The sequence below is a fragment of the Siniperca chuatsi genome, linkage group LG9 (assembly GCF_020085105.1).
Source record: "Siniperca chuatsi isolate FFG_IHB_CAS linkage group LG9, ASM2008510v1, whole genome shotgun sequence".
Lineage (NCBI taxonomy): Eukaryota > Metazoa > Chordata > Actinopteri > Centrarchiformes > Sinipercidae > Siniperca > Siniperca chuatsi.
The window spans coordinates 8802969-8823244 of record NC_058050.1 but is presented as its reverse complement, the minus strand read 5'-3'; the positions used below and the strand labels follow the sequence as shown (position 1 = coordinate 8823244).

The 20276-nt window shown below is 41.3% G+C and overlaps 1 protein-coding gene across 1 annotated transcript in view; it reads right to left on the bottom strand.

Moving 5' to 3' along the window:
* The window catches only part of pou3f1 (POU class 3 homeobox 1), a 220246-nt gene that overhangs the window by 16887 nt on the left and 183083 nt on the right, over positions 1-20276 (bottom strand). The gene's annotated exons all lie outside the window — the stretch shown is intronic.

Genomic DNA, 20276 nt, shown 5'->3' with positions numbered 1-20276 from the left:
TCAGGGGACGGAATTAAAAATCAGAAAGTGTCCTTGTCGAAGAGACACCCCGGATGGCGCACTTTGATGTCTCCTCGGATATTTGAAATTCATATGTTGTCACACTTCATTTTATTCCCTCTCTCTCTCTCTCTCTCTCTCTCTCTCTCTCTCTCTCTCTCTCTTTCTCACTCTTTTTCCTTCAGCGTTCTCCTTTTCTTCGTCTTCCTCCTCCTCTTCTCCGTCAAGTGCCATCATGTACTATTCAGTTAGAAAGAGAGAAACGAGTGTTTCTGAAAGCCCTTTCTTATCTTTTATTTTTCATGTTTTTACTTTGTGAAGAAGGCGGGAAGATATAATGAATCATTTAATTTTCTTTTGATTGTAGGTACTGGGGTGCGTGGGCTTAGAGGTAGATGACAGGGAGTAAGGGACCACAGGACAGGGTGGAAATGTGGCGGTAGGCAACTTTGATGCCATTTCAGAACCCGCCGCCAAGTCAAAGCTGTTTGACAGAGTGAGGAAAGTGTGGCTGCCACACACTCTGTAGCGCACACACACATTCAGAAAGGCACATAAACTCTCTGGCAGAAACCCTAGCCTGGTCCCCAGCGAAAACAAATAAATGCACATGCCGCACGAGTTTCAAAATGAAAGACAGGAGTTTGGACGTAATCCTGTTAGGATTTCAATAAGGAAACATCAAAACATGTTAATTTTACACTGAATAACATGTGAGTCACTGTGTGAGTGTGTGTGAACACATTGTTGAGATCTGAAGGAATTCCTCTTATAAATTTGTGGAAGAATAATTAGTCTTGAGTCAATGACATTACTAAACAGTAGCCATCCAAAAGAAATCTCACGAGCTGGATTTGGATATGACACATTTCTGGACACATTTCTCATTCTTGACTTTAAGAAAATGAGGGGGCACAACATCGGGTCCTTGATAGCCCCTCCCAAGACAGTTACAAATGGGCATGAAGGTGGGGTGGCGAGGGCTGGGGATTGGGTAAGGGGTGGGGGGAAGGTGGATGAGCAGGATGGGGATGGAGATGGGGATGGGGAGTCCCACAGGTCCACTATACCCCAGATTCATCATTAATCACTCCTGCTGAGCCCCTTAGCCCCTCCCACTCCTCCTTACCACCCCTGTCTTCCACCTTTAAGATCCACTCCCCAAGGTGGTGGCAACCCATCCCCGCTGCCCCCTCCACCATCAACACCACACGTAACACTTGCCCCCTCCTTAAAACAACAATTTCTGTTATCTAGCACCTCGGGAAATTCACCCTTCTTTGTCTCCACATCTCTTTCTCTTATATCTCTCTTTTCTTCCCTTCCTCCTTTCCCATGTCTCACTCTACATCTGTGTCTTTTTCCCCCCTCACTACTTTTTTCTCTCTCCTTTTCGTTTTCTGCTTCTCTCTTTATGACAAATGGGTTTTAATAAAAGCTGACAGAGCGATGAAATTAAAGGAGTGCATCCCATGGCCAGCTATAGCTCCAGCCTGAGCGTGGCACTGACATATTTAAAACAGGGCCTTAATTCAGTAGCCCGCCTGTGTCTTACATCACAGGGGCTCCTCAGTGATATCGGAATCATTATTACTTCCTGACACTGTATTGTTGTTGTAAAAAAAATAATCAGTTACAACTGGCACCAGAGGAGACAAGCATTAAGCAGCCCCTTCGTCCTTGTGCCAACAGTGACCCCTATAAAACAGTTTATTCCATTGACCCTATTACCAGATATTAGGCCCCATCTCCCATGTTGCCTCATTATAGCCCTGGATCATAAAAAAGGGGGTTGGGATGGAGTAGGTGGTTGGATACAGAAAGCGAGTGTGCGTCTTTTCCAAGGGAACCCTTCCATAAGGAATAACTGACATGGAGGACTCACCCACGCCTCGGGAGCTCTTGCTCGATGAGAAAGCATTGTTTTGTTGGATTACAGGGTTAGAAGGGGAACCTAATCCCCTAATTTTTAATCTTTCCTGATTCCAGAGGGATGCATTAGAGACTGGGGGGCATCCCTGACACAGCTTGGGTAGGTGGGTTATAGAGAAGGGGGGCCACGGTAGGGGTGAGGGGATAAAAGAAACAGGGAGGTTTCTTAACAAAGGGCATATGATATTATTGTTGGAGCATGACTCTATTGCGTTGAGAAACTGTGAGGACAACATGAGAAATCTTTAAATGTAGCAACAGAGGCCATTTTTAGTCACTGAAACTTTGTACGGTGCTAAAAAGTACTAGAAAAGTTCCCAAACTCAAAATATCAAAAGTAAAATCAAAAGTAAAAACATAGCAGCTTACGAGTACCTTGTAACAGAAATAATTCCAATCCTATTTGTAGGCTGTGCACTACACAACATTCAAAATCGTTCTGTGACAGTGATAACATATCCTTCTCCCAAAACATTTCTGCTTTGTCATTTCATACCCTCACCACCATGTGTCTGGGTGTGTGGATAATTTCTCAGACAGCTTACAGTGACAGGCTTTTGGGATGGAGGGATAAGTTGTCTGGGAGCTCATCCCTATAATCTGTGAAGGATATACAGGGTCTCCCCAGGCGGGGTACAGGGACTGTTCACCTGCAGCATTACCTAAATGAGATTAGGAGCTGGACTGGAACCCAAACACTCGCTGTGGGCAAAAATATATATATGAGTATATACAAAATCTCATAGGGGAAATTTGTTTGAAATTTTTAAGCTGAAAACACAGTTAACACCTTTTGCGATGGGAATTTCAAAATCCAGTTGATGCACAAAAACGTATGAGGGGAAAGAAGGGACATCAAACCTCCAACTGGGTTCAACTGAAGGCCTCTTTCAAATGTAAAGTTAGCTATAGAGCTGGCGGGAAATGGAGCAGGAGGGATGGAAACAGGGATGGAGAAGGGCGGGTGGTCGCAGCGGACACAGGGAGTTAGAAATCATTGCGTTCATTGACGAAGTAACCTTGGGCGGCTTCCAGCATGACTGAGAGAGTGAGTGAGCGACGGGGTCTTGGAGCCAGGCCAAGCGTAGCCTTTTGTGCCAGCAGCCGCCACATTCCAATCAGCCACGGATATTTATACTCCGGGCCTAATTGAAAGGTTGGCTTGTGAACCATCTGCATGCACCCACACTCCAACTCCCCTTTCAACACACACACACACACACACACACACACACACACACACACACACACACACACAGAGAGAGACAGACACTCTCCTTAGTGCTTTATCACCACAGACATAGCCAGCTTTGACCCACAAGGGAGGCCAGACATGCTGCATCTGTGACAGCTAACATCCCAAGAGGCCAAAAATGCAAAGGGTGACTTATGGCAAAAGCATTTCTGCCAAAGGTTAAATTCAAAATTTGTTTCTGGTTCTTGATATTTACTTCTTACGAGAATTATGTAAGAAGATGCTGGTAGAGGAAGTTGGTCATTTCCCTGAGCCACTGGGCCACATGTGACATTTATTAGCTTTAAAATGTATCTTAACCAATATCTAGAAACTGAGTTAAAAAGGTGAATCTGTCAAGTGGTTGTAATTACATTTAAATAATAACCACATTACATTTCAAATATCCTTTGTCTCTTTCCATAGGATTACATTTTTCATAACAACATACAGATAGGCATGGGAACTTTACTTTTTATCTAGTGGTAATTTCTACAAAGTGAGCCAACAGTCAGTAATACTGTGCAGCTGAGGGAGTCTGGCAGTTGATAAAAGGAACTCATCACCAATGTGAGATAAATTACTTGATGATTGATTACCGCCTAAAGCAGAAAATTGAGCAAAGCACAAAACCAGTCAGAGATGTTTGTGTAATGAACATTTCTCACAGTACCTTCTCTATATCACACAGTGAAAACTGGGTGTTTAGGGTCGCTTCTGTGTTTCAGGTGATTATTATAAGAAATCATTATAAAAAAGGCTTAATGTCTTCAACAGCCTCACATACACTCTTCTACTGTATATCTTCTTTCTACACTCTAATAAATTCTTATCTTAAAGTAAAAACAAATCCCGTCTACGTTGTATTTGAACTTCTCTCCGACACACTTTCTCAACAGTCACAGGAACAAAGTCTGACCCTTGTACTTCATTTGGTTGAGAAATTGTGAATATACAGAATCCTTTAATCACTACTGTAAAAGTTGTGGAAGGCAAGTAACATAGTTGCTCAGCACTGTGTGGTGAAGACCTAAAGTCTAACACAAATTATGTTAGCTAGATGTAAATTGACAATATCCAAATTAATCCAGCACTCATCTGTCACACTGATGATCATAAATAAACTAATTGGTTTTAAATCTAGCCAGCATTCACCTAACCACAAATCTTCACTTTAAATCTAATCTGAAAATCTCAACTACAAGTTATCCGACTGACTAACTACATGCCAGACAACAAGCCAAAATCAGGACTCCAGGGAGCCACGGAACTGTGAAACACAAATATCCGACTTCTGTTTCACCACCACTGAAATGCACCACAGGCTCATGGGATCAGGTAACTAAACCCACTGATTAATGCACAATTAGTGTTGTGTTGTGTCAGTTAACAGGATGAGCTGATGGAGTTTGCAGCAATGGTGAGGAGTGTGTTAAAGCTCTCGGCGGGCATCCAGCTGGCCCTTCGCTCATCTCTGGGACGTGCTAGACTTCCTCTGCCAGCTGGCACTGGAACACACCGTCATGTTCATTCATGACAGGCATCTCCAAAAACTTGTGAAAAACCTGGTGATTCTTGAATGCTCCTTTCACAAGATGCTTTCAAAAGGGAAAGAAAATAGAAAAAAGAAATAAAGAACACCTTTTCATGTGTTCTAAGCCAAGGACATTTGGGGTAACTCAGAAAAGTTTATTCAATATGCTGCCCAAAACATTATTTATGTGTGTTGTGTATGATGCCTCTCACATTTACATTGCCACAAAAAGGCAGTCACATAAAAAGACAAAAAAGCGTTGCCACATACCCAGTGTCCCTATCATGTGCTACTGTATATGCTAATTCTATCCATGTTTGGAGTATATTGTATGTTTAAAATGGGAAAATGCCATAATGCATATTTTAAAATGCCAGAATACATACTAAAATTGTTCTTTTTTTTTAATGGGGGGTTGATCGACCCTCATGTTGCACAATACAACATACAATGGAATTGGAAGAGCTGCTCACAGCTGGGAAAATGTTGTTTTTTTAAAAAAAAAAAGGTTAACAGCCTGGAAAAGAAAAAAAAAATAAAGTAATAAAACATTGTGATATTATCAAGTCTGAAATTAATAGATTTTGAAAGTTGAACTTTAACTAACATCTGTCAGTGCATGCCTTGTATCTTTCTTATTATTAAAAAAAAAGTACATTCAATAATTTTCTTGCTAGTATCAGTGGTGGTAAAAAAAGTATCCTTTGAAAAAGTTATCAAAGAATTGTTCCTTTAAGGATCTTATAGAGTGTTAACTGTTGATTTGTTCATGCATGTGAAGAAGTCCAGTTGGTACTGGACTAGCTTCAACATAAAAAAAATGTACCTGCAAGTAACTAACATTGTCAGATTAATGTAGTGGAATAAAAAGTACAAAAATTTCGAAATACTGAAGTAAAGTGCAAATACAAGACTTAATAAACGTACATAGTTACAGATCAAAATAGTATACAGTCAACGTTAGTACACAGTGTACACTTAAGAGTATTTGTATACAGTACGGAAATAGGACAGAGTGATGCAGCATGTGGACAGAGCAAAGCGGCTCTATCCAAGGTACTGAATCACTGAATTTAGGCTTTTCACCAGGAAATAGAACCATTGGCATGCTGCTGGGGAATGGGGACAGCCTGCCAAATGCAAAATCATCCTCTGTTCTCCCTTGGCTTGCGCCTGTGATAAATCAAAATGCCGAACAACAATTAGCACTCTGTTGACACTCTATTCACATCCAACAGTTGATACAGGAAGTGGGCCAAATGATGTAGAACACATCTTATTGTCTTGCCAAGTGCATCTGCTATTATCAGCAGTGGAAATCCATCCACTTGTTATATGAGCTTGTGAAAACAGGTCTACAGATTCCACTTAGCGGCAATGTAAACTGTGTTTAGATTACTGGCATTGCAAATTTACACTACATACATACTGTGGGAAAGCACAAGAGACAATTAATCCCCAACTGATTGAATCACTCCAAGAATATGAACTCACTGCACATGCCTTACAGGTCAAACATACAGAAGCGTGTCCCCCTTCTTTACATTCAATAGGAAATCATTCGCTCAAAGCAATCAAATATACTTCAATAACAACAGAGATAAACAACACTCATCCGGTCTAATCTCTCTGTGGACCACCCAGCTCAATCAATTAATTACCTAGTCTCTGTGTTTTACTTCGGGGCATTAGTAATGATCTTTAAATATTAATTTGGCTTTGTCCAGGGACTGTTATAAGGGCCCTGTTGTTGTCTTCTGGATTTCTAGTTGTCAAGTCAGATGCACTCTGCTGTGGGAGGTAAACCTGAATAGCCAGAGGAGAGTTTAGGCTGTGTGGCTATCATGTGCAAAAAGACACTACACATTCTGTTTGATGATAAATTATCTTTCTTAATAAGATGTCTTTGTTTCAAGTAAAGTTGTTTCAGAAGTAAATTAACAAAAGTTTGGATTTGTGATTGTTGCAGAAAGGTTCTGTGTTTTTTGTTGTGGGTGGCTCATGTTGTGCTGAGTAAGAGAGTGTACCCACCAAAAACTGTTCAAAGGCCTGAAGTCTGAACTGAGAAAGACCCAATTCCAGTATGCCCTTTGATCCATTTTATTAATGTTGTCATTTATTCAGGGTTAATTTTGAATACTTGTTTGAGGCATTGTTGCTGGTGGAAGAAGTTGTTTTTTTTCTTTGCGCGCTAACCTGTTTGTGATTATGCCTACTCCACTGTGAGTATGTGTCACTTTTGGAAACAGAAGAACAAAATAGGCTACATAAAATAGAATTGTCTAAAGTGATAGAATAAAGATCTGAAGACTTAGTATATGTCTCCTGACCACCAGTGAGGCAAACAAACAGGAATCACAACATCTGAGTAGAGGAACCACCAAGGCTTCAGAGGATAGTATCTATCTTCGTTTAGGCTGTCTTTAATAATTAATCCAATACATTTATTTATTACTCTCCACCACAGAGATACCCAGGTGAGTTGAGTTTCTCTCGGGATGAATGCTCAGGGGAGGGGAGGGAGTGGAAGATTCCTCTACTTTTTTCTCTTCTATCTTTTGCTTTGCATCAGTGTTTGTAGCCCAGAGCAGAGGAAGCCAAGAAAAAACTCTTGGCCTCTGTCCACCTTACCTGCAAAATATCCTGCATCAGCATATTTCCCAGAGTTCCAATGGGCCAAAAGCAAAGAACGAGGGAAACTGGAGAGATGGCGGCTGTGAAACTAATTGGCTGATGTATTCTAAATAGCCTAATTTCTATTTTCTTTTAAATGGCACATGGATATGAAATGTTTGTACAGTATATTTTAATTGTTGTGTAAAATGATTCATTTCCTCAGTGTAAGAGTCAAGTTAGGTAGTAAAGCTGAAGAGTGGCCCAGTGCATGATACCTCCACTCAGTTATTTGTTAGATCATAGATCTTCAACCCTGCCACATGCTGTGATCAAAGATGCCTTTCGACTTCAACCTATATTGAAAACCATAGCATTTGCAAAGACATATGCATAGGTTTTAAAGTAAAGTAAATTTGCTCTTGGTGTAAAAGATATGGGCCAAAAGGTGTTGTATAGACAAATGCATATACAGTATCACTTGAAATGCAGTCATTGATGTTTACATTTGTTTGTTAAAATATCCTCTGAACCAAATTCAAGCTGAAATATATAATTTTCTGTGATCTTGGTATATCGGATGCTCATCTTGACATCCGACCACAACTTGACCGTATGCCAAATTGGGGGTGAAACCAGCACAAACAGGGAACAGCTTAAGAAATTACCACTCTGCTGCCAAGTCCTGGAAGGGAGGAAGAGGCACAGTAGCTTAAAGAAAGAACTAAAACCCCTGCTACAGAGACCGAGAAACCCCAGAGGGTGAGGGGTGAGGAGGAAGAGAGAAAGAAGAGCGAAGGTGGGTAAAAGCATATCAAGAGAGGAAGCAAAGGGTAAAGAACAAGCAAGATAAAGAGGCAGAGGAAGATGGAAAGAGAGGCAGAGCAGAGAGAGTACAAAAATGAGGGAACAGAAGAGGCTTGATATGATTTCAATGGAATGTTTGTTGACAGTGCTCCGTGGCCTGGGGCCTTGGGATAAATGATTGAACACTGTGCCTGTCAAAGCCAGAGGATTTCTGTGGGCTCGTGTTTCTCTCTGCGTTCTTTTGCTGGAGGGAAGGTAGCAGTCAACTAATTGACACAGAATTAAGCATGAAACACACTAAGCGCAGCCTCTTCTGCCATGGCTGGCCTCTCCACCAAAGAGGGAGCTTCCAGACAGTTAAATGCTACAGATGAAACACACACATACACACACAAACACACGCATATGCCCATATTAAGAAGAAATCAGACATGTGCAAATATACAAGTGTGAATCTGCAAAAAAAAAAAAAGAAAATTAAGATAAACATCTGAGCAGATGGCCCACTGTTCAATTACACTAGATCAGTAATTCAGCATTTTAATACCCACACATAAGCAAGTGCACACAAGCACATCGGCACAGACAAAGCAATGCAGGATACAGGAGGTAATGCACAGAGTACATAAGCAAACAGTATAGACTTTTCCTGTGACAAATCGCACCATGAGAAAGTAATCCTTCAAGATTAACAGTGTCATTCTCTGCCACACCTTGCATATTATGCTCAGGGGGCTGCGATCTCAGCCACAGGCTTCTTGCAAATGGCTTACCAGGTGTGTACTTGTACTAACCATTTTGTCGTGCTCTGAAAAGCAAAGCACATGAGAGGGAGAGACTAACCTGAAAGGAGGACAGAGCTAACAATCAAGATGGACAGTTAGAGATGGAAAAATAAATTGTGAAAAAAGAGGGAAAGCAGTGCAAGGAGAGAACAAAAACCATACAACAGGCTGCAAGTTTAACAAAATGCGTGTGGGTGGAGGGGGGATCGGAAAGGTAATCCACAGCACTGTCCACAGGTACAGGTGAGCCTTTGTTTTCCATACACTTGCCTATGATTGAGCGATGCGTGTGTCGATTAAGGTTGAGTGGCACGGACCTTTAGCTGTAAATAAACAGCACCGCCTGCTGAAGCCCAGCCAGCAACACAGTGGTAAACAAGGAGTCTCACCTCATTAAAACTTGAAGCTGCGACAACAGAAACAACATGACTAAGCAGCAGGTGGGTGGGGTGGGGCACTTTCAAAAACAGAAAGAGAGGGGAGGGGTTTGTACACCTCCTACAAAGGTTGCAGTAATGGTCTGGACAGTAGTAGTGTTAGGCAGCTCCCTCTCCTCTCTTCTCCACTGGCCGCATCACCTCGTGAATGCCCTTGTGAAGGATCTGGAGACAGGAAGAGAAAGGGAGAGGCATTGAAGAAGAGAAGGGAGGCTGCAGGGTCAAAGGGCCAACCCCATCCTGCTGACTACCAACCAATCAGGAGGTGTCCTGCGCTGTCTTGGAGGCAACAGAGGGGGAAGACAAGAGGAGGTGAAGAAGAGGAGGAGATAAGCAAGGAAAGAAGGAGGGTTGGTGGACTGCAAGGCGGATCCCCAGGGTCAATTATCCCCGGGAAGGAGGAACTGTAACCAACACTCTGCATCTAATTTACAAGGCAGCAGCAAAGGTGCACCTGAGCACGGCTAGTGAGCATCCTGCCATAGCACCAAGGCAATTAATGTCTCCTTTCAATGACATGTGCTTCTCAGTGTGACAGTAGCTGGGCAGCTGTGGGCTGGGCCAACTGGCTAAAAGAGAAGGCCTTAGCAATGCCTCGTCTTCCAACAGAGACTAATTTCATCTAGAGATCCCCGCCTCTGTTTGGCCGACAGTCTGAGTTAGAGGGCTTTGGGTTCAAGCCTGAACACATACACACACACACAAATAAATGCACACATGCAGATATGTATGCCTAAAATGACACATGAGCAACCCGACAAATCACACAGCCTCAGTCTCTCATACACTAGCACACCGAATGAGCACGTATGTTGCAAAATTACACACATGAACATAAGTACAAAGACAGACACACAAAAACTCTCTCTCACACACACACAGAGATGTGCATATATTCAAAATGGCACACACACATAGAAGCCCACAAAGAGAGACACAGTTTATGTTTAAGATTCATTGAACAAAAGAATGAGCTACTGATTACTGTTAAACTACACAGTGTTTGTGCTGCAAAAATGGTATTTTTAATATCCAATTTGTTTTATCCGATTTCATCCATTGTTTATTTAAACAACTGTTAACTGTTACACATACGTGCCAAAATGTATAAAATTATGAATCGTATTAGCACTCTGTGATGCAGTGATATAACTTATCTTTGACTTCACTCACATGCCCTCAACACTGCCTCAATTTCCCTATGAACAGTTGTTTTGGGGTAAACTGGTGAAAATAGAAATAAGCCTTTGCTCATTAATTCTGTATCAGTCCTTGGTAACCTTATAGTTAATAAAAATTATCTTCTTTTTGCTGGAAATATCTTGTCATCAACCTATACAATACATGTACAGGAGTAACAATAAAACTAAAAGTCTAATGCCTCAGTAGTCCTCTGGAGGCTGCAGTGTTAATTGCTCTGCCACTATATGAAACAAAAAATGAACAATATGTTCACAATTTTGATATTCTAAGACCCTTCCCAGTTCTCTGCCAAAAATTTGACATTTTCTCCTGAGGATGATGCCGGAGGAAAGCTCAAAGAGTGTGAATGGGTAGAGATCGACGTCTAGGGAGAACAAATGTGGTCAGTCAATATCATACATCTTTCTTATGTATAACTAAAACTTTTGGCCTGATGGTTGTAGTGGAAGAAAGGTCAGGGGTCGCAAGAAATCCTCAATGGACCATGACTATCAATAGCAAATTTCATGGAAAGTAGTGCTAAGATATTTGTATTTTTATGTGTTGGATGGACGGACTGACCAACGGAACAATATCACCATCCTTAGGCCTTACCATCAACAGGGCAAACATAATTTTACTAACATAACCTACAATATACTACCGTAAACTGACAAACTGAATGTGGATGGTGCGTGCTTTGATATTTAAAGAAAAGCATGCTGAAGAGAGTAGCTATAAAATTATAGCACAGAATAGGAATAGGAACAAAAATCAGTGTTGATGACAGTGAACACAGCGCACCCTCAGGCTCTTTTTTCCTACACCCACATTATTAAATTAAAGAAAAAAGACTGAGGAACACTCAGATGTGAAAAAGATGTAATTTTAAAAAGAAAATGTTTTTTGGGTGCATTATTACAGTATTGTGTGTTATATCAATAAAAACTTGTTGTGTTGAAAGTACATATATGATCTTTTGTGACATATACAGTTAAATATTAATAAAAAAGTACTAATAAAACAAATAAAAAAATTTCAAAAACCATTAGATGATCAGCACAATATATATTAGAAATTGCAATATATTCAGAAGCTATTTGTTGATGTTGCTCTGTTAGCAGTATTGAAACTGTATGGAAGATATTTGTTGACAGTATGTGTTACTTACACACCAATGTCAGCAAGTGTGTTACCATGTAATCAAGTCATGACCTTGTATGTGACCTCATTGCTGTAGGGCATTGCAGCTCGCAAGTCTAACATGAGGCTAATGAGTGCCATTCATTGCATTTGGGTGCAGAGGAGAAATGCAAGCGTGTGCCTGCGCACACTCACACACACACACACACACACACAAACACAAACACACAAAGAGACGCATATTCAACAGATCCAACCTTCCGATCACTGCTCCCTATAGCCCTGAAGCTCACAATGAAACCTAGTGTTTCCCTCAGTGGGTAGTCTGTGTTCTCCTCCCTGACCATTCCCACTCATCCGAGACAGAAATAGACATCGCTTTGCTTCCCTGCTCATTCTCCTAGTCAACTTGTGGTTGACACACAGTGGATGAATGACTACTTCCTTCTGCTCGCCTCAGCCGACTACTGAGGTGCAGTTCCGAGTTGTCGAGCTTGCCACTGAGAGAGAAAAAGAACAAGGGAAGTTTGATTCAGCTCGCGATGTGGGGGGGGGGTGTAGTAGTTTCAGCAGACACGTCATGCACACACACAAACACACACACTTGCAAAGCTAGCTGGCTTTTGACAGTGGCAGAATTATTATGGCGAGGTGAATATTACCCCCGTGGGACTTCATTTACCTCCAGCATATTCACTGAGTTTCTCTGTGTTTTACTGCTCCTCATAATCCAAGCCAACCACACACATACACACACACCCACTTGCACTTGCACCATATCACACACTATTTTTATGTCCATGAGTGTTGTCAGGGTTATTATTGAGATCATTATGGGATGTGGATAGTATTCAGATGCCCCGCACCCACCCCACCCGTTTTGTTGCAGTTTTGAATCTTGGAGACCTCTCATGAAAGGTTACCAAAGCTTTCCTATTCCAGCTTCTATTTATCAATAAAGACTATAGTCAAACATAAACACACACACTCATAGAGGCAGTATTTTATTTTGCAGCTGGTATTATTGTAATTTCCCCCTTAGTATTTAGTTGGCAAAGGTCACTGATGACTTTCTTTTGTTGTGCTGTTTGAGGTCTCTTTTGCCCATTGTGTTAACAAGTCATTAAAAATTGAGGGAAGTAAGACAGGCCAGGAGACATTGCATATGTTTGGAAGCATTATTATTATTAAATAATCATGTTTGTCTCCTAAATTGAGAGTGACTCATGCCACAATATCAGTAATTAGATAAATTATTGATGAGCTAGCGGGTGGGTGAGAGGATGGTCGGTGGTGGAAATGGAATTGCCAAACCCAATTACTGTCTCTTTCTTAGAGTGGCCCCATTAGGGTTGTCACTTCGACCACTAAATGGCGGCACTAATAAAACTGCAACTAGCACCCAACCAGCTTAATTAATAGTAAGATGATTAATATTTTAATTGCCGCAGATTAAATACTGCTCGCACTGAGAGGGACGCTTTAAAGAGGCTGACGTATGCTCTCTGCTTTAAAATGTCGAACATGTCATGTTTCACAACCAGCTTTCTCACTGTGATGCTGACCTGAAACAACCTCACAGTCTCAACACAAAAAAGAGGTCACAGTATTTCAGGTCTGATTTGGAGTTCAGAAGACACATTGATACCTTTGCAATAACAAGATGTTTGATGTGTTACTAAATCAGTTACATAAGGTTTTGCATATGATAAATGCACAAGAGAGTTGCAACTATGTATCATGTTAATCCCACTGTAGACTAGATAGTTGATATCTTACAACAGTTTGTATCCCTCAAAATACTTGTTAAAGGCATTAGCAAAAAGTCTCATGTAAAGTTTTAACACAACCTGTTTTTGTAAACAATTACAGAAGACTTCATCAGCTTTTTACCAAACTATGGAAAATATAATCTGTGCAGCTATGTACTATACATGAAGTATGGTTTAAATATTGTTTTTTTTTAATGTCATTCCTACTAAGAGGTTGTCTCCTGATCTTTTATGTGGCAAATGGTTGCATATATCTTAACAATTTGAGATTGAGATAGTAGTATTCAACTTCTATATTGCCCTCTGCAAAGAAAGGACTTCAAGAACAGACCAACCCCTAGCAAACAAAATACCCCTGGGTTCATGTGTACCATCAGCATGATGAGGCACCTGCACACACACACTCATGTATGCCTCAACAAAAAGCGACTATCCCTCTTCCGCTAATACCGATCAACCCCCTCTCTCAGGAGGGCATGGTGTCTTCCATCCCCAACATGAATAAAACAAGTTGTTATTCTTTTCTAGATAAACACCCTCCAAGTGCCCGCAAAAAAGAGGGGGAAACGACAGCAAGCTTTGGTTTTCCTCCAGCAATTGCAATGGAGATGGGCTCCCCAGACACTTGCTGGGCTCTGCAAAGTGGTCCTACACTGTACAAAGTGTCTGCTTTGCCAGAGGCACAGGATGGAACTTCTAAGCACAAACAAAATCCACTAAATACCTAGCGAGGCTTGCTTGCAATTTGAACAAAGCATATTATTCATTCATTTTGTCAATTCCTTATGTACATGGTATCATTAATCAAATTCCCCAGTGAGATCTGAGCTGTTGTTTGTTCATTTGAATCTCCTGAATGACTCTGCTGGTAAGTGAATCGTTAGGAAGCATCACTTTGGCCCAGATTTGACAAAGAGGCTGGGAATGGTGTACATTAGCCAACGGAAAAGGTTAAGCATGGTAAAATGAGAGAGGAAATGTGGCGGACAAATTGAGAAATTAGCAATGTGCGGGTGGGGAAAGTCTCGGAGGACCCGGTGCTGAGGCGAGACCTATTATGGCACATGGCACCAGGCAGCTGGGTGGGTAATTATCATCATGTGTTTAGCAAGGCGCCCTTATCCAGGGCAACATATATGACTTGTGCTTTAACCACTTAGTTGGCCCATTTAGCTCTGTGCCGCAGTGTGTATGTGTAAGTGGGGGATGAGTGCAAATTTTCAGTGGTATGCTGCTTTAACAGTGGGCAGCTTTTCCCCGCTGCAGGTGCTGGCAAGTCAGCCATAGTTGGCACCTTGGACTGTGATGCAGGTGTGTGACCCGTACCGCGGTGCCAGGGTGGCCTCCCTGTGAATGGTTGTATCTTGATGTCCTTGGGGAAGGTGAGAGAGTGACCCCATGAAGATCCTGCTGGGAGCCTGGTGAGCAAGGGGCCCAGATGTGTGTGTGTGTGTGTGTTTACATGTGAGTTTGAGTCTTTTAGTGTCTCCATGTGTGCCCACTGCCAGCTTGGTACGAAACAGCTGGCGTCCCATATGCTACTCCTCTACATCAGCAGCCCCAGAATGTGTATATGTTGTCTGTGTGTGTATTCCATGTGTTGTAGGTCTTTTTTTTAGTAAAATCCACAATTAGATATGCGCGCATGTAATATCAACTGATTTAAGAGGTTATATTGTGCAGTAAAACATGCCATGTCAATATAGGTTCCCTTTCAAATAGGAGAAAGAAGACTTTTTTCTGTCATTTGTTTTTTTTTGGGGGGGGGATCCATTGGATGCACATTTCTTTGAAAGCTACACAAAGACTATCTAGTGTATGTTAACTTTTCCTTTTGGTTGTTAATCATTTGCTCCAAGAAAGCCTACTCTATCGAACAGACTCAGGGAAAAGAGAGAAGGATTGGGAGGTTGGGGGGTTAGTATGCTCAAATACACCCAAAACAAGACACATGAGACATACGGTTCTAGTGTTAATTAGGGAGCCAATATTACAAGATAAATCAGAGATGGAGTTTGGAGGACAGGGAGATGAAGGAGGGATAGTGGAGGAGGAAAAGGAATGAGGGAAAAGAGAGAGTGAGAAACAGAGAGAGAAGGACGGCAGGGTGTTGATTTGAGCAGGGCCTGGGGGCAGCCTACAAGGCAGAAAGGGAAATGATAGACTGGCTAACCAGGCGTTGCTCAGGCATGTGCCGCTCTCTTCCTTTCATCAATAGTGAACAACCAAAGTGGCAAAAGAAAGTCTGTTAGCTGCACACTTATTTGCTTCAAAGTCAGTATTAAACACTGTCAAGTGTCACTCGAGTTTAAGCTAATCAATTATGCGTTTTGATCTACTGATGGCTGAAACTGTATTTTTATGGATCAGTATCAAAAGCGTTTTCTTTTATGAAAACTGATGCCATCTGCAGTACTTGTGCACACACACTGCCAGCAAGTATCATGTTGCTCACAGAAGCCAGTAATGAAAAATGATGTCCCTCTACCTCCCCAAATTTCAAGTCTAGCAGCGGCGGCAATAGTGAGTAATCTGTAATCGGAGCAATGTGGAGGAGTGCAGCGCAGCTAATGCGACTAGACCCTGCTGTTCTCTGAGGAAGACAGCGCTGGAGGGGAGGAAGAAGAGGAGGAGAAGGAGAGGCAGAGCGATGAGCAGGAGGAAGAACACACACCGAGGTAGTTGGGGGATCGCTTGCTCCAAACATGGCAGAAGGTACGGAACAAGGCGCTCTGTGTGGGCCCCATTATTTTTACTCCCCATTCTCTTTTCCCCTCTCTCCTTTTGAAGACGGCGGGATTTTTCTCCTCCTCCCTGACATAAAAGTAAACAACGTTGCCTGCAGGCACAATTTTCCCGGCAACACAATAAAATGTGCAGTGAATTTATGATGGTCATCCATTAGCTCTTACCAAGGAAACATCACCCATATCTGTCGTCCATCATTATAATAGAGGGTTAATGCACTGAATTTACATAAAAAAGTCATATTGTCTGCATGAATTATTTACACCCTCAGCTGTTTTTTCCAATTTCCCTCTTTTTTTTTCCCTCTCCGTCCTCTCGTTCGTGGCGAGGGGTTTTTTGGTCCAGATTCTTGTGGAGAAAATCTGACAGTAAATTCCGCTGTGAGGTGGTCCTGTCGCTGCCATCTCTCTGTCCCAATATTTCTCTCCCTTCCTCCCTCCCTGCCCTCCCTCTCATCCTCTTCTTCTGTCTTTGTCTATGAGGGACAGTGAGAGCTGGGGGCATTGTGCATTGCTTGTTTATGGCCCTCAGGTAGTTACTGAGTCAATCAACACTGAAAATGTTCCCACTTCTAAGCAGGGTTCACTGGTGATCACAGTACATTAGATTATCAAGTCTATGCAGTATTTGACAGCAAGTATATAGATGAACAAACCTGCAATGTGAGTATAAACAGGGTACAATATTAAACAGATAACACAAATTATAAAAATCATTCATTCCTTAGGTTAGTCCAGTGTTCACAAATGTATCTTAAAGTCAGCTAATTCAATAAATCACATGCTACAGTTAAGATTATTTCATCCTAAATCCCAGTGCAAGTCGTCCTACTGTAAATGAATGATCCTGATATCACACCACTGTAATGAAGGCTTGTACAGCACTAACAGTTGCCTTTCAGACCCTGGGGAAAGGTTCAGTGATTGAGCAATTATGACAAGCTCAATTACTGTCATCATATTATCATAACTAATCCAACTCTGCCATGCTGCGCCTTCCACTGCACTGATCACAGCGCCTTTTTCACTGTCACTGAGGTGGGAAAGTGCTGTCACTGACACCGCTTGTGCTCCCATGAACATGCTCAAATGAATATGTGGCAAATATGTCAATCTACTGGTGCCTGTCTCTGTTTCTATCTTCCTACTGGATGTCTTAATTTTTTCTAATTCCGCCTGACAGTGCCACAGGCGCTCTTGCATGCTGAGCTAAATTTGTGACGCGCCTTGACAGAGTGCGGGTTTTGAGAGTTATCTGCTCCCCTGATATGGCTAACACGCTTCTAAGCAACGATCACAGTGGCAGGCGAAGATGCACTGCTGCCGTGACTCGTCCGGCTGTGCAATGAAGCAAGTGGAGGCTCACAGGGGGCTGGAAGAAGTGAGAAGGGTTCAGGAGTAGTGTAAGGTAAAGGAGGAACCTATACAAATCAGTGACCTCTCAACCCAGATAATCCTTCAACAGTGGGAGTGACACAGGTCAGTCAAACAGATGTAGATGAGGAGGTCAGTGTTGAGGAAAGTCAAAGACAAAACTTGCACAGAGCAGGTGTTTTGCAGAGACAGTAGGAGTGATGCCAGAGGTGTGAGGGAAGGTGAATGGATCAATTGGAGTTGAGCCTCAGGTATAACCCATTCTCATCCATATAACATCCCTTTATACCACCTCTCCCTCCCCTCCACACTGCTAACATTGTGTGTTTTCTTCCCTCTGCGGTCTTGTTTATTCTTCTCACTGGTATACTTCTCCTACGGGGCCTGATCCCTGCTTGCCTCCAGGCCCGTTTCTCAGTCCTGTTAAGGAGGTGGGGATTAGAGGTCAGAAACATGGCCACCTCCTCAGCCTGCATCGATCGCTGTCCACATGTTTCAGGAAGTCGTTAAGGCAAGGAACGACCTGTTGAGGTGTAAGGTTAGGTTTGTGACCTAATGACTTCCTCTGCAGTCTTTCTTGCCTGTCAGACACTCCTCTCACAAAACTCAAAAGGTTTGTTGTTTTTGTTTTTAAGGACTTTTTGTAAATGAAGCTTTATCCAATGTCAATACAATTATATATTTCTTACATAACATGACTTAGTGTAACTCTGGTTTTGTCACACTTTGCACTAATGCAAAGATCATGTAGTACTGCTCCAATGACTTACGTTAGGTTTAACAATTTGATGATGATGTCATAATTAAATTTTGTTAACTTTGTAGACTTTGGTTGGACAATCAGCTTTTCCCCACTTAACACAAATTATCCTAAAAAGACTGCAATTACTTTTTCTTACTATGTAATTTCAATCATTTAGATGACAAAAACCTCAAAACAATGAATTGTTTTAAATTATCGTTTAAATCCCTGCACCAGTTCCACCTGAAAACTCAGGTGAGGTCTTTTTTATCTACATGTAGAATTTCATCTTTCAAAGATGCATACAAGAAGATACACGTACATATTATTCTGTATATCTGCATTTCTGTGTTAAAAGGCAGTATGTACTAGAATTATAAAATGACACTACAGCATTTAACAAAAAAAAACATTAAATTGGTATTGGAAATGTCACGATATGTTGTTTTTGATAAGTTTGCAGAGTTGTTCATTTGTTTTGTGAAATGTAATATTTTCTGTTTCTTTCATTTGTTTTGTGAAATCTTTGTGTGAGATTTCAGTTTTGTGAAATATTTGTTTTTTGTTAATTTGTTTATTAAAAGTTTAGTTTTAATTTTGTTCAGTTGCATCATGAAATAATGTATATAAAGCACTACCAGAACATTTTAACCTTAGAATGTATTGGAATCATTTCATATCCACAAATACTCACTATACATATAGTGTAGTCACTAGATTGTTAGGATATAAAGTCAAAAGTCAAATTGAAATGTTTTTTGGAAATAGGAAAAAGTAAAGCACAGCTACCACTGCACTCATACTTTCACACTACTTGCCAGGAAAGTAAACTAATCACTCACTTTGAAACAAAGTATCCCATGATGCTGAGAAGTGCTGAGAGGAACGCAAGCAGGTCAGTTTACTGTACAAATAGGGTGGCAAACAAATTTGCATGTCAAAATTAAAAATCAATGTGTTCCACCTCACCTAATGACCAATCTCCCTACTGCTGCTCTTGGGCTCTGATTAACATTCAGGGGGTTTCAGGAGAAAATGTTAGAGCAAAGCATTAATCTCTCTCAGCAAAAAAGCTTGTATCTTCTGACAGGTGGGTCAAAGTTGCCGTTTAATCTAGCCCATAATTTCAGAAATGTGCTGACAGAGTGTATTTTAATACATTAAAACCTGGCCATGTTTGAGAAAGCTCAAAGCGCGACACCTCAGCAGGAAGTCTGCGTCCCTGGCTCAGAGTTATGGCATGTTGGGAAAAATGGGAGGAATGCAGCAGAATCCAGAGGAAAGCCAAAATAAAACTGTATCTGAGAGGGAAAAGAGTTTGTTTGCTTTCAAATGATGTTGATGCATTGAAGATGTTCTCTTTTTGGTGGGTCAGAGTTGCCTGGTCTTATATGCAAATAGAAATTAGAGCATTTCTAAATATTTGTAAAAGTAAAAAACTCTTACTTGTTGCCATTGTTACCATCCATACATAGTTGTGTTCTCTCTTACGCTAAAATACGGATAAGCCTGAGGCAGAACTAGATTAGTTAGGCTAAAAGAATATAATTACTAAATTAGAGACCCTAACTGCATCCCTAATTTATAGATGAAGCTATGTTTTCGTTTGCAGAAATGTTCATCTTTACTGATTGTTCTTTCAGCAGATTGTACAGCAGGAGAAAAAGTTCAGTAGAAGATGTTTACATGTGTTAAAATTTCAACTTTGACATTTATTATAACCAACAGTATAAATGCCTGGATTTTTATCAAGCCCTTAAAGACCCTAAACCTGCCACAACTATTTATTTGTTCGATGGCCGGCACTTGACTTTATTGGCCATTGGCAGGAAGGTGCCTTCAGAGGTGTTCTGCTTGCCTATTGAAAAATGTGTCTCTTACCTCTTGCCCAACCTAGTGGAAATAATATCACTCACACCGAGAGATCATGGTGTCAGGGTCAATTGTCCTGCAAAAGATGGGGGAGATGGGAGA